This window comes from Hyperolius riggenbachi, chromosome 7, assembly GCF_040937935.1.
Source record: "Hyperolius riggenbachi isolate aHypRig1 chromosome 7, aHypRig1.pri, whole genome shotgun sequence".
Taxonomy (NCBI): Eukaryota; Metazoa; Chordata; class Amphibia; order Anura; family Hyperoliidae; genus Hyperolius; species Hyperolius riggenbachi.
In genome coordinates this window covers 53,850,239-53,865,873 of record NC_090652.1, presented here as the reverse complement: position 1 = coordinate 53,865,873, position 15,635 = coordinate 53,850,239, and positions in this window count along the sequence as shown.

Sequence of the window (15,635 nt, the reverse complement as noted above, 5' to 3'; positions counted from 1 at the left end):
GTAATCACTCGATCGGGGCCATTGCAGGCTCTCAGCAGAAAGTTTTCCACTTGCCGGTAATGCGCATAGCTGATAGGCTCATTCCGGTCAGGTGGTTAGGTGCAAGTGGCTCTGGGATGGTGTGACATCACTACAGAGCTGGGGCAATAACGCGATTGGTCGGGCTGGTCACATGAGCCAGCATGCTCGCGCGTAATTGGCTGAAAGAGAAGCTAAGGATGTTGGGAAGTGTAATTTCCAGTCTCTCCACGCTCAGCAACTTAATTACATAAAAATAACACAGCAGCACGGTGGCGCAGTGGCCAGCGCTCCCGCCTTGCAACGCTGGGTCCCAGGTTCGAATCTCAGCAATACTTAAATACATAAAATAAATAAATACATACATTAAAAGGCACATATTACTAAAAGACACATATAAATTAAGTAGTATATTGCACACCCTATAAATACACTTATAACGCTGTCTCCCATAGAGTTCCCTTGGTTGCTGCCATCTTGAGAATAAATGGATTATTGCACTCAGGAATTGTCTATAAAGCAGTTTATAATAAAATCAATGTTCAAACATCTTGGTTGCATAGTCGTTAATGTAAAAATCCACTTAGTTTCAAGTTTGTATAATTCTCTATCTTTATTTGATCCTCTCCAGTCTGTTTTTACTTGGTCGATGATACAAAATTTTAAAACTGAAGGATCTTTGCTTTGGACAGTTTTGAAATGATTGGGGACAGAGTGGTCTTTTTCAGCTTTTCCAATATTATAGACATGTTCGTATAGTCGCCTCCTGAACTCTCTCTCTGTTTTCCCTACATATTGCAGCCCGCATGGACACTCCAAAAGGTATACCACATACATACTATTGCAATTGTAAAAACGTTTAATCTGAAATGTTTCTCCTGTATAATTACTAGCAAAAGAGGTGATCTTCCTTGGTTGGTTGGTACATGTGCGACAGCCAAAACATCTTTTGCACTTGAAAAAACCTTCTAACTCCAGAAAGGTGTTACTGTTAGTTGGCTGCTTATATATGGTACTGCTTGTAATCCGGCTCTGAAGATTTGGGGCCTTCCTGAATATAACTTGTGGTTTTTCAGTAATAATTGCAGTTAGATCAGGATCTAGTCTCAAAATAGGCCAATGTTTCCCTACAAGCCTTTTAATGTCCCTATATTGTGTATTAAAATCAGTAATAAAAGCACATTTGAACTGATTTTCCACATTCTGTCTTGTTCATGTGCCATGGTTTTGGATCATGTCCAATCTATTCCGTGTGCCAATTTCATCTCGCAATTTCATTAAACAATCAAAATCATATCCTTTTTCTACAAATCGTTCAATTAAAACATTCAATTGAGTAAAAAAATCTTCATTATGCGTACAATTTCTAAAAACCCTTAAAAACTGGCTAGATGGTATCGCCTTAAGCCAGCTAGGGTGATGGCAACTTTCCAATGGAATATAGCTATTACGGTCTGTAGTTTTGAAAAAGGTTGATGTACTGCATTTTTCCACTTCGTCAATGACTAATCCAAGAAATTTACTTTTTCCATGCTATATTCACAGTTAAAAATCAAGTTATCAGTATTAAGATTAATAAAAACAATAAATTCCTTCAATGATGCTTCATCCTCTTTCCAAATAAAAAACACATCATCTATAAATCTTTTCCATAGACAGAGGTTTTCATGTTGTGCACCATGGATAAAAATGTCCTCCCATCTGGACAGAAACAAATTAGCTAGACTGGGAGCATACCTCGCCCCCATTGCCACGCCCTTTACCTGTTTGTAAAAAGCACCATTAAAAGCAAAATAGTTATGACTCATAGCAAAATCTAATGCCTCTATGAGGAACCCCACCATACTGTTATTTAAGTCCGGAGTTTCCCTTAAATAGTATTCCACTGCTTTAAGTGCTGCCTGCTGATCAATCACAGTATATAAGGATGATACATTTGCAGTCACCAAAAAATACGGTGCTGTATATTCAAAATTGTTCAAAATATCAATAAGGTGTTTAGAGTCTCTGAGGTAGGAGGGAATTTTTAAAACAAGTGGCTGCAAAAAAGTGTCATGTCACGTCAGAAAATCTGCACATGAGCCTACATTTTTGCACACTTATGGGGCAATATGTTGTGTCCTATACTGATGTAATCCGCACAAATGTGTTTCTCTTGTGCTGAGTGTGCACACAAAGATGCAAGAGAGATGATTATGACATAGTCTAATAGCGAAGCCAATTCCAGTAGATGCTTAACCTGAATGCTACATGACATCCAGCTGTGAATAATGATTTCATTTCATTAAGATCAGCCTACTGGCATTTAAATCACTACATAATCTGGGCCCTGGATACATGAAAGAAATGTTGTAGCTGTGTAGCAATCCCTGTAATCTCAGATCCACGTGTTCTAATAATCTAGTCACATCCAGAGTCCACCTGAAAACTTTTTGTTCCAGAGCCTTTTGTCATGCTGCTCCTACGTTATGGAACTCCTTCCCTCAGCAGATTAGGACAGCTCCATCTCTGTACGTGTTTAAATCCAGACTGAAAATCCCCCTGTTCAGTTTGGCATTTGCAGAAATTCTTCATCCTACTACCATTTGCTAAATCTGAGAGTCTAAGCGCTTTGAGTCCCATGGGACAAAAAAAACGCTCTAGAATTTTATTATTTTTTTTTTTATTATTGTTAAATGGATACTGTAGGGGGGTCGGGGGAAAATGAGCTGAACTTACCCGGGGCTTCTAATGGTCCCCCACAGACATCCTGTGCCCGCGCAGCCGCTCCCCAATGCTCCGGCCCCGCCTCCGGTTCACTTCTGGAATTTCTGACTTTAAAGTCAGAAAACCACTGAGCCTGCATTGCAGTGTCCTCGATCCCGCTGATGTCATCAAGAGCGCACAGCGCAGGCTCAGTATGGTCTGTGTCTGCGCAGTACACTCCTGGTGACATCAGCGGGAGCGAGGACACGGCAACGCAGGCGCAGTGGTTTTCTGACTTTAAAGTCAGAAATTCCAGAAGTGAACTGGAGGCGGAGCCGGAGCATTGGGGAGCGGCTGCGCAGGCACAGGATGTCTGCGGGGGACCATTTGAAGCCCCGGGTAACTTCAGCTCATTTTCCCCCGACTCCCCTACAGTGTCCCTTTAATTACAATTATTTCAAATTACATATTCCCCAAAAACATAGAAATTGCCACCACACCCTGGTTTATCATTTGTTGATTTGTGATAAAATGTATGTATTATTTACTTATAATTTGATTTTCCTAATGTATTTGTGTTATTGCTCTATTCCTGTGTCCTAAATCCTAGTGGAGCTGGGCTGATACAGGGTGTAGGGGGTCAGGTTTATTGAGAACCATAGTTGTGGCACATGATATTATCAAGTTTACAGCAAATGTGTCCTTCTACTCCCACTTTGGTTCCTCTATTGTAGCTGGGGGTTCTTTGAGACTAGCCTGGATTATTGGACCATCTGGTTGCCATGGATACCAACAACAGTGGTGATGCCAGCCTACTTTCACCCTTTGGCACAGACCAGTTGACACACTTCCCTTAAGGTGGCCACTAATGATTCATTTTTTATTTTTTTATCCAATCTTACCGGATCTATGTAGTATAAGGGAAAATCTAGTGAATTTATTGAATGGATTCTCTTATATTATATATAAACGGTAAGATTGGATGAAAAACGTTTGGCTCATTAGTGGCCACCATTAGAGATACATACAAGTGCCTATGTGTATACCATTATAGCATGCTGGCCTTGATTAAGATAGGAAATCTAACAAAATCAGGAGGATTGTCAGTGAGATGCATTTTGAGGAAAATACATATTTGTATGCCGGTGTATGCAGCTTGAAAAGGGACTAATCATATTTCACCAAGGTGGTATTTTTAAGCTGCATAAAGTTGCAAATGACATACTGTATACGTACTCCTACATCAGCTTATTATATGCATCCCATTGGCCACCCTGAGATGGTATCATAACACACTGACATGCTCCTGTCTTGGATTACTTACTATCCCCTGTGTGAGCTGCTGCATTCATTGTCATTGAGAAACAAAAGACTGTACTGTCTCTCACAATTTTAATAAGCTAATAATTCATGTGACTATATCCAGTATATGTAGCTTCTCGATCCATTTACTTGGTTTACACCCTGTTTCACATGTTACTGACCTGTGCATACACCTTTGCACCATTTGCTTTGCTCTATGGAGCTGAATGTTGTGTTTGTATTTCCTGAGAATCTAAGGTGATAAGCAGCACACATTCTGGGCAACATAACCACATGGTCTGCAAAAGTGGTCAGCATGGTGGTGTAGTGGTTAGCACTGTTGCTGTGCAGCGCTGGGTCCCCAGTTTGATTACCAGCCAGCAGGGGCGTTTCTAGGGTCCTTGGAGATCAGTGGCACCTGTGGGCACCAGGCGGGGAGGTCACAAAATGGGCAAAAAAATGGGCGTGGCCATGAGGTGAGTGGGCGTGGCCATGGGTGGGGCCAAATGTACATGAACTTAGCAGCGGTGTAAGCTACGGATAACGGGCCTGCCCATCGAAATATTGGACGGAGCCCCCTGTCCTTTATTTAGATCATTTACAATCAGTATAGGCATAGATCAAAGATGTATACGCACATACAATTTTGATTGGTCAATCACTGACCCCCAATTTTCCCACCCCCGTGCAGTAAGTGGGCCAACAGACAATTAATTTTATGAACAGAGCTAAAATTGGCTAATCAAAATTGTATGTGTGTACCAGGCTTTACAGCTAATACTGTACATACTGAAAGTAGCAGGGATCAGCATACAATACAGCTGGTTTACAATCAATAAAGGCACAGAGTAACACCTTACACTGTACACACTGGAGGTAAATCAGCACACAGTGCAAGCACTAGAGAACAGCGTATACTGTACATACTGTAGGCAGCAGAATTCAGCACACTGCAGCTAGCGTGCCAAAAATATGACGATCACGTTGTGCGGCGTGCTTATCGCGCTGCACCAAAAAATTGGTGGGCCATGGACCAGAATATAGGTGTGGTAACGGGTGGAGACAAATTTACATGAACCTAGCAATGGTGGGACATCAGATTAGGACAGTGGTGGCGAACCTTTTGGAGGCCGAGTGCCCGAACTGCAACCCAAAAGTCACTTATCTATCGCAAAGTGGCAACAGCAATTTAAACTAAATACTGTACAAACGTTTTAACTCATACATGAACATTATGGAAAATCCAAGTTGAAAATAAACTGTGAAGATAAACAATTTCATCCATTCTACTCCTGAAAAATGTATTCAATTTTTTAGAACCTCCCAGTTTTATTTTCTGTTTTAAAACGCTAAAAAAGTAGGTTTAATGCTATTGTCTTATATGATAAGGATTCAGCTTTTCCCATAGTCTCGCAGTTAGCAATCATGTGACCCCCAACAAGACATATTCAGCAATCATGAGGCCCCCAACAAATCATGAGGCCCCCAACAAGACAAATTCAGCAATCATGAGGCCTCCAACAAATCATGAGGCCCCCAACAAGACAAATTCAGCAATCATGAGGCCCCCAACAAATCATGAGGCCCCCAACAAGACAAATTCAGCAATCATGAGGCCCCCAACAAATCATGAGGCCCCCAACAAGACAAATTCAGCAATCATGAGGCCCCCAACAAATCATGAGGCCCCCAACAAGACAAATTCAGCAATCATGAGGCCCCCAACAAATCATAAGGCTCCCAACAAGACAAATTCAGCAGTCATGAGGCACATAAATAGACAGCATTTCACATAAATAGGCAGAATGCCCCCTTAATATGGTAGCCCCCCAAGTTAGGTAGTGAGTGACAGGGACCCCCAGGTTAGCTAGTGAGTGACAGGCACCTCCAGTTAGGTAGTGAGTGACAGGGACCCCGATAGTGAGTGACAGGGAGCACCTTTAGGTAGTGAGTGAGTGCCAGGGAGCCCCTTTAGGCAGTGAGTGAGTGACAGGAAGCCCCTTTAGGCAGTGAGTGAGTGCCAGGGAGCCCCTTTAGGGATTGAGTGAGTGCCAGGGGAGCCCCTTTAGGGAGTGAGTGAGTGACAGGGAGCCCCTTTAGGGAGTGAGTGAGTGACAGGGAGCCCCTTTAGGCAGTGAGTGAGTGACAGGGAGCCCCTTTAGGGAGTGAGTGCGTGCCAGGGAGCCCCTTTAGGGAGTGAGTGCGTGCCAGGGAGCCCCTTTAGGGAGTGAGTGCGTGCCAGGGAGCCCCTTTAGGGAGTGAGTGAGTGACAGGGAGCCCCTTTAGGGAGTGAGTGAGTGACAGGGAGCCCCTTTAGGCAGTGAGTGAGTGACAGGGAGCCCCTTTAGGGAGTGAGTGCGTGCCAGGGAGCCCCTTTAGGGAGTGAGTGCGTGCCAGGGAGCCCCTTTAGGGAGTGAGTGAGTGACAGGGAGCCCCTTTAGGGAGTGAGTGAGTGAGTGACAGGGAGCCCCTTTAGGGAGTGGGTGCGTGCCAGGGAGCCCCTTTAGGGAGTGGGTGCGTGCCAGGGAGCCCCTTTAGGGAGTGGGTGCGTGCCAGGGAGCCCCTTTAGGGAGTGGGTGCGTGCCAGGGAGCCCCTTTAGGGAGTGAGTGAGTGACAGGGAGCCCCTTTAGGGAGTGAGTGAGTGCCAGGGAGCCCCTTTAGGGAGTGAGTGAGTGCCAGGGAGCCCCTTTAGGGAGTGAGTGCGTGCCAGGGAGCCCCTTTAGGGAGTGAGTGAGTGCCAGGGAGCCCCTTTAGGGAGTGAGTGAGTGCCAGGGGAGCCCCTTTAGGGAGTGAGTGAGTGAGTGACAGGGAGCCCCTTTAGGGAGTGAGTGAGTGACAGGGAGCCCCTTTAGGCAGTGAGTGAGTGACAGGGAGCCCCTTTAGGGAGTGAGTGCGTGCCAGGGAGCCCCTTTAGGGAGTGAGTGCGTGCCAGGGAGCCCCTTTAGGGAGTGAGTGAGTGAGTGACAGGAAGGCCCCCCCTCTAGCCGCCGCCGCTCCCCCCCTACCTCTCAGCAGACCTCAGGATCAGCGGCGACCCGACCAGATGTACGAGCGGGCGCTGGACGCACCCGCTCGATATGCGGAAGTGATGTCACTTCCGCATATCAGTGCGGGCGCTGGGTCCTAGCGCCCGCACGATTGGTCGCCGGCTCGCCGCCTGATCCTGAGGTCTGAGACTGTCAGTGACGCGGCGGCTGGAGGGAGCCGCTGAGTCTTGACAGAGGGGGCGGCCGGGCGGAGATCCGTGGCACCCCAGGACAGATTGGGGGCACGTGCCCCCCTAATACAGGGCTAGCGACGCCCCTGCCAGCCAGGTCACCAATCACCATCTCCAAGGATTTTGCATGTTATCTCTGTTTCTATGTGGGTACTAAATAATAATTATAATAAAAAATACTAAATAATTGTAATAAAAAATGCAACATTTACCTACTAATCTCCTATCTGCCTGCCTTTTAACAGCCTGCCTACTGATTGCTACAGGGTGATGCTTATAAATGAACCTTTGTGCTCAAAAATTACTAACAACTGTTTTAGTACAATGCATCCATGTACTAATTGACTTGATAATAAAATCCATTGAAACGTACTGCCTTTAAAGGATACCTTAGTCCTTACCCGGTTCAGAAATCGATGCCCTGTGTGTGTGGGGAGGTGCACTTAGGCTTCCCGCTCCTGTGTGGCCCAGCTTCTATCTCCATTACTCTGTAGCTAGCACCGGTCCAAAGCTCTGGTCCACGTAGTATGTCTGCAGGAGAATGCACGCACTCCCGCGGGAAGATGTAGCCAGTGCGTGGTCACCTGATCCGGACATAATATGCGCACATGCGCAGTATGTCCGCTATGGCATCTAGTGACCATGTACGCCAGCTACATCTTCCCATGGCAGTGCACAGGTACTCATGCTAACATTTTGCGTGGACCTGGTGTTTAGAGCGGGGCCGGTTACAGATCAAGGAGGCAGATGCCAGATGAGGTGTGGTAAGCCTATGAGCACCTCCCCACACACACAGGGCATCAATTTCCGAATCAAGTAAGGACTAAGGTATCCTTTAAGATGCACCTACATAACTTCTTGGACATATGCTTAGGAAACAATGCCATATTAGGGGAAGCAAATGTGTTCATGTGACCTTACTCAATTATTATCTCAATTTAATCCCTCCACTCACAGACATATTCAGGCATCACATTACATTATACACTGCAGATGTGTTTATGTAATCCAAATACATTATTTTGAATGGTATTAGCAGATTATAAGTAACATATTTGTGTTTAGCTGGTCCAGCAATACCAAGTTTAATTACTATTAATACATGTATTCAACAAATCATGTTATATGGTAACTGACATTTAATTTTTCTTCAATTAATTTTAGATATTATGAACTATTTTACGTTAACCTAAATGCCTTTCAGTTAGAACAATTTTTCTTCTTCAAAGAACACAAAATCATTGAAAGTATAAACTAGAGTAAGAGTTTAGTGTATAGAAAAAAAACTAGAAAGTGTAAAAGGTCTGTTGCTTTCCTGTAAAATTAAAAGGAGTATTGAAAAGATTTCTGTAGGGGGCGTGGTCTGGCTGTGGAGTAGTGAGGACGCGCGGCTCCTGAGCTCCACAGAATCCGATTATCCTGCACAATCCTGCCCGCTCCAGACAGCCCTTTCTCCTGCTCCTGTGGCGGACGACTGCTGCTAAACACCCCTGGCACCCTCGGAGGCACAAACATGGCATCCCCCAAGTCCGGTTCGGCCGCAGCACGCCTGGCAAAGTACGCACATGGCCCCAAAGATGGCGGCGGCGCTTCCTCCCCCTCCGCAGAATCCGCAGCACAGGACCCTCTGGACGATACAATACCGCTGGAAGGGGTAGAGGAAGAAGCCAGCAGGTCACCTATACTACCGGCAACCACCCGCAGTGAGTACACGCAGAGCACTGCGAACATAGGGGCTGAGCCTGGGGACAAGATGGCTGCAGATACAGCACTAGGCCCAAATGTAGATGCGGAGCCTTCCAGAATGCAGCTTCTAGAGGCCATCCTGGAGCTAAAATCCTCCCTATCAGGCAAACTGGACTCCATACAATCCGAGCTAACATTTGTGAAAGCAGACATGCACAAACTCAGAGACCGCACCAGCGAGGCAGAAAAACGCATAAGTAACCTAGAAGATGATATAAGGCCACTACAGTCAGATATGCACTACCACAACAGAATTACAGATGCGCACTCTTTCAAGCTTTCTGATCTCGAGAATAGATCCAGGCGGAACAACCTGCGCTTCGTGGGTTTCCCAGAAAAAGCTGAAGGTACTTCTGCTGAGGAGTTTCTGGAGGAATGGATCACCTCCTCTCTTTCTGAATTTAAGCCCTCTAAGCTTTTCTCCATTGAAAGAGCCCACAGAATTCCTAGTGGCCCCCCTAAACCAGGCGCAGCTCCAAGACCCTTGATCGCTAAGATGCTGAATTATAGAGACAAAACTGACATTCTGAGAGCAGCAAGAATAGCGAAAGCACCGATTCAATTTAATGGGGCAGATGTCCATATATACCAAGATTTTTCAGTGGATGTACAAAAACAAAGACTTGCATTTCTGGATGTTAAGAAAATTCTCAGGGATAAAAACATAAGTTACAGCATGATGTTCCCAGCTAAGCTGCGTGTTGTGCATGAAGAACGTGTTCTGTTTTTTACTGATCCGCATGATGCAGTTAAGTGGTTGGAATCGATCGGCATAGACAGGCCCAGAGTTGCCCCGCCAGCGCGGCGCAGGGCTCAATAACCTAAAAGATCATACTTATGCTATATACAGCCGCATAATACCTTGGTTCCTTGTATGATCTCTGATATAAACTTGCTGATATTTCTGTGCTTATCAAGTACTGCGTGTTGCAAGAAGACCATATAGTAATGAGGTTAATGCTAATAGACTTGATCTTGCTATGTGCACCATACTTTTGGGAACAGCGGTACCTTTAAAAGCACGTATATCTGGAACTACCTAACGGATATGCAGTACATACAGATTCGGTCAAAGGGCAGATGTATTATCTCAGCTCTGGTTACAATACTTATGACTTTGAGATATGTTATCTGAATATTACAGATGATAGCAGCGGTGTGTGCTATAAGGAGTCAATATTGCGAAGCTGTACTTAATACTTGTCTGTGAAATGTATATCTCTCAGGACTCTGGAGTTGATTTCTCTAGCTAACGTCTCTATATGCTGCGAGGGTTTGGGTTTAAGGCGGGTTGTAGTTTTAGACAGCTTGCGGGGTGGGTTGGGGTTAGTTGGGATATGTTTCTCCCCATTTCAATGACAGTGCAAGTATATGTGTTAATGTATCTATTAGCTGGTGAATATGCGAGCTCATTTAATTTCCCACTGTTCCTTGACAATGGCTGATTTTAAAATACTGTCCTGGAACGTAAGAGGCATGAATCATCCCATCAAACGTCGCTTGGTATTTGATTACATGAAAAAATATAATCCCTATGTTATGTGTCTTCAGGAGACACATTTGGTCGGAGCAAAGCTAACCTGCCTTAAAAAAACCTGGATAGCGAATGTATATGCCGCAAAGCACTCCAACTATTCCAGAGGTACTGTCATCTTAATTGCAAAAAAAGCACCAATTAAAGTTGTGTCTGTGCACTCTGACCATTTGGGCAGATTTGTTATTATACAATTTTCTATGGAAGGTCGTATGCTGATAATTGCATCTGTGTATGTTCCCCCACCATTTCATGTCTCTGTCCTGGAAAAAATGTTCTCGCATATTTACGATATGCCCCCTGCCCCCATTCTTCTCTGTGGGGACTTTAATAATATCCTAGATTCTACCTTGGATAAATCCAGCTCGGGTGAACAGAGGGGTTACTGTACCTTTAAAGATTGGGTCCAGAAGCACTGCCTCCATGATCTGTGGCGTTGGAGTAACCCAAATAAAACCACCTTCTCCTGCTTCTCTGATCCCTCCAGATCCATGTCACGAATAGATATGATGCTAGGCACATATGATCTACTCTCTAAAATTAACAGCATTAACTATTTGCCTCATGGAATCTCGGATCACTCTCCTATGATTGGTACATTACTAGCAGGCTCAGGATCTGGGATTAGGGGTATGAGATTGGGAGTTAACTGGCTGCAAGACCAAACAGTAATAGATCACTGTAAAAACCAAATGGCTGAGTATTGGCATCTGAATCAGGGGTCTGCCTCCATGGATATAGTATGGGATGCTTCGAAGGCCACTCTGCGGGGTCACTTCGGACACATAAAAGGGATTATACTTAAAAATGATGAAGCTTATATAAATGCTACTGAGGCATCAATGCTAGCGGCAAGGGAAACTTTTGAGCTGTTTCGTTCAAAAGATAACTATCGGGCTTGGATCGGGGCTAGACGAGCTCATGAGCTGAAACTACTGAATAGAGCTAAACGTAAAGAATTCATAGGACATCAAAAGCTGTTTGAATGGGGCAATAAATCTAGCAAAATCCTGGCTAATTTAATTAAAACTCAGTCACCCTCTATTGCAATCCCCAGAATTCTCTCTGCTAACGGATGTGAACTATCCACTACCACAGAAATTTTGAAAGAATTTAAAGAATTCTATAGTAACCTGTACAGGAGCCCCCCAGCCCCAGACCAAGTCTGTATATCTCAATTCTTAAGCAACTGCCAACTACCAGTGGTAGAAGATGCAGACAAGTTACTGTTAGATGCCCCACTCACCCTTGAAGAAATTTATCTGGCCATCAACAATCTTAAACCCAACAAGACCCCGGGACCTGATGGGATACCGGCAGAGTGGTATTTGAAGAGTAAAATGATATCTGCCCCGGCATTACTTAAAACCTTTAATGGAGCGTTCGACTCTGGTTGCTTGCCTGCCTCCATGAGGGAAGCGCATATCACTCTCCTCCTGAAGCCAGGTAAGGATCCGGACACCTGCGACTCCTATAGACCCATATCCTTATTAAATTCGGATGTGAAAATACTCGCTAAGGTTCTAGCAAATCGCCTGAAATTAATAATTGGGAAATTGGTATTTCAAGATCAAACAGGTTTTATTCCTGCAAGATCCACTAAACTAAACCTCAGAAGATTATTTGTCAACCTCCAGCACTCACATAGTAACTCGGGATCCAGAACCCTTTTAGCACTAGATACAAATAAGGCTTTTGACACTGTCTCCTGGCAATACCTATGGACAGTGTTGGATGCCTTTCAGATTGGTGCCACCTTCAAGAAGTGGGTACAACTTTTATATACTGACCCTCTGGCTCGCGTTATTGTAAATAATCATCTCTCGGACCAGTTCCCCATAAATAGAGGTACACGGCAGGGTTGCCCCCTGTCGCCATTGCTTTTTGCACTAGCAATGGAACCCCTGGCTGCATATATACGGGAGGATCGGGGTATTGGTGGGTGGAAAATTAGTAAAGTACATGAGAAAATTTCCCTATATGCGGACGATGTCCTATTATATCTTGATAACCCGGGTTCCTCGTTGCGGAGGGTACTGGAGGTCTACAGAATGTTTGGTGGTATATCTGGCTTAAAGGTCAACTGGACAAAATCAATATTATTCCATGTGGACCCAGTGCCCCCTGAGCTATTGCTGCCCAATCAGCCTCTACAAATCGTTCCCTCATTTAAATATCTTGGCATCAATATTTCAAGACGTAATGAAGACTATATAAAATATAATCTCACCCCAGTATTACATAACATTGAAGGGAAGCTAAAAAGTTGGTCCGCACTGCCCTTGGACTTACTAGGAAGAGTAAATATAATCAAAATGATTATTGCCCCCAAGCTTCTATATATTTTACTAATGGCACCCTGCTGGATCCATGAATCCCACTTCCGCAACATCAATACTTTAATACAGCGCTTCCTTTGGGCAGGTAAAACACCTAGATTATCTCTAGACACTTTACGAATGCCAACTAACTTGGGAGGCCTAGCCTTGCCGCATTTCCAACTGTATTATTTGACGGCTCAGCTTACCTACGTTAGACGCTGGCTGCACTGCATTAGAGATGATGCCTCTCTTGATACCGAAGCTGATATAGCTACTTCATATGAGTCATTATGCAATGTGATATATAGGGGTAGCACAGTTATACCAGGAGAAAATACAATTTTGAAGGTCTCCCTTAAGATTTTTTATAAATCCATGAAGGTTGTAGGTGAAAAAATTGATAAATGCTCTCCTAGTTCCCCATTATGGTGTAACCAGCGCTTACCAGAATTCTTAACTATGGAAGGGGCAGATTTTTGGATCCAAAGGGGTGTAAAATACATACATCAACTCTATCAAAATGGTATCTTTAAAACATGGTCTCAAATGGTAGCTGAGTTCCAGTTACCCAGATACTCTAAATTTAGATATTTTCAAATCAGACATGCTGCTATGTCCCAATTTAAATCCCTACAAGTACAACTAACTGCAGGGGTCGTAGAAAGCTGGCTATTAGCCAAACATGATATAGGACTAATCTCCAAATTTTACTCCAACCTTGTCACCTACAAATACTCGCCACGTCTAAGTAAGTCCAGGGCATTGTGGGAAAACTGGGGAGAAGAAATAACGCGGGAAGAATGGGCAGATTTCGCTGATACATACATGAAGTCAGTTGTATGCTCTAGGGATAAACTTATTCAGCTACGCTGGTTTCACCAGGTATATTATACCCCAGTTAAAATTGTGAAATTTGCTAGTGGAGCCAGCGATGTCTGTTGGAGGTGTGGACATAGCCCGGGTACCTTTCAACACATGGTATGGGACTGTACTATAATACAAGTATTTTGGCAGGAGATATCACTCTTTATGAATAATGTACTGGAAATATCCACAATGTCCTCATATAAGGCTTATCTACTTGGTATGATAGACAACTGGCCTTTAAGTAAGCATAAAACAACTTTGGTTAGACTGCTATTATTCTATGCCAAAAAAGCCATCGCTCTTGAATGGAAAAACTCCTCAGCTCCCTCTATCAACTTATGGAAGAAATTAATTAATAACGCCCTCCCTCTATATAAGCTAACCTGGATGGCCAGGGGGTCCTCAGCTAAATTTGACAAAGTATGGAAAAAATGGATAGATGCTTCAGAATCAGCGATTGATCACTTAGATATAAACCCACATGTCTTAGACACCTTGTAAATTTATGATAAGGGGGTTTGGCCTACTTCATTAAAAACCATCATATGTATGACTTCAGTGTGTACTCACTTACTAAAAGCACTATAACTCAACCTACGGCCTCTCACTTGTACTATACAGAACTGTCATAAATATGTGCTTGTTTCTTGCAATATATGATTACGGCTATATAGCATGTTCAACTGTACTTTTTAGTCACTGTCAAAGATTGGGGATACTGTTTTGTCTTGTTTTGTTTTGTTTTATCTGTTCAAATGTCTAAAAAATCAATAAAAAGATTTAAAAAAAAAAAAAAAGAAAAGATTTCTGTAGCACATACTGTACACATTCCACGATGGTTCAATGTGCAAAGAAAATGTAGCCTGTTAAGGTGACTAAGGAAAAATGATGTGATGTATCTACTGTATGCTCAATAGTTAATATCATTATATTGGTTGGCAAATGTTTACAGAATACTGATGGGGAAACTACATTTTTGTAAATAAATAAATAAAAATAGAATGATTTAACAAAAACGTGTGATGTACAATCCACTTGGTAATCCCATCATCGTAAAACACATTTTTTTTCAAACTGATTGTGATTTTTTATTGATTTTTTTAAAATAAAGGCAACATCTAAATTAAAGAATTAAAAAAGTATTCAGAAATAGAATCATTTTTTGACTGAATCATTTTGACCAATGACACAACAGATGTATATATTGTGCCAACCCTCCTTCCACCAAGGAAAACATACATATCAACTTTTATCAAGGGCTATGATTATTGCCATGTACTGTAGGTCCAGGCACTTATTCCATCATTTAACAAATGTTGACAAGCAACTACTATTTTCATATGTGATCCTGCATAGGAATAACAATGTCTATGACATTGCTCCATGTATTCAAAACAAAAGTTGAGTAATTTTTACCCAAGAGGGAGGGAAGGTGCCAGTTTATACATGGGAGTCAAAATGATCATTATAAAATCAAGTTTAAAATTCCAGAGTTTATTTCCTCCATTGCAGAACAATGCAGAGGTGCAAAAATGTGTTTTATATTTACAAGTCACAACCCTTCTCTCTTTCCACCTGTCATATCTTTATCATCTCATTTTGGTCATTATGCCTCAGGAGATAGATGCATACATACTGTCAGGATTCCTATGCAAAGGCTTGCAATGCAAAGGAATCGCAAAGGAAGTAGTTTTGTCACTATGCAAGAAACACTGAGACTCAGACTGGAATTAAAGGAATTAATATGGAGATTTATTGCAAACGTTCACATGAATGAAATAAACAGCATCAATGATGTGCATTAAGCTCATGCAGAAATAAATGCAAATAACCAGGCAATCAGCATACATAAACAAACGGCATTAAGTTCATGCACAGTAGTAATGCAATTAGGGATGATCGGAAAGTGTAATTTCCGTTCCGCCGAAATTCCGGAATTCCGCC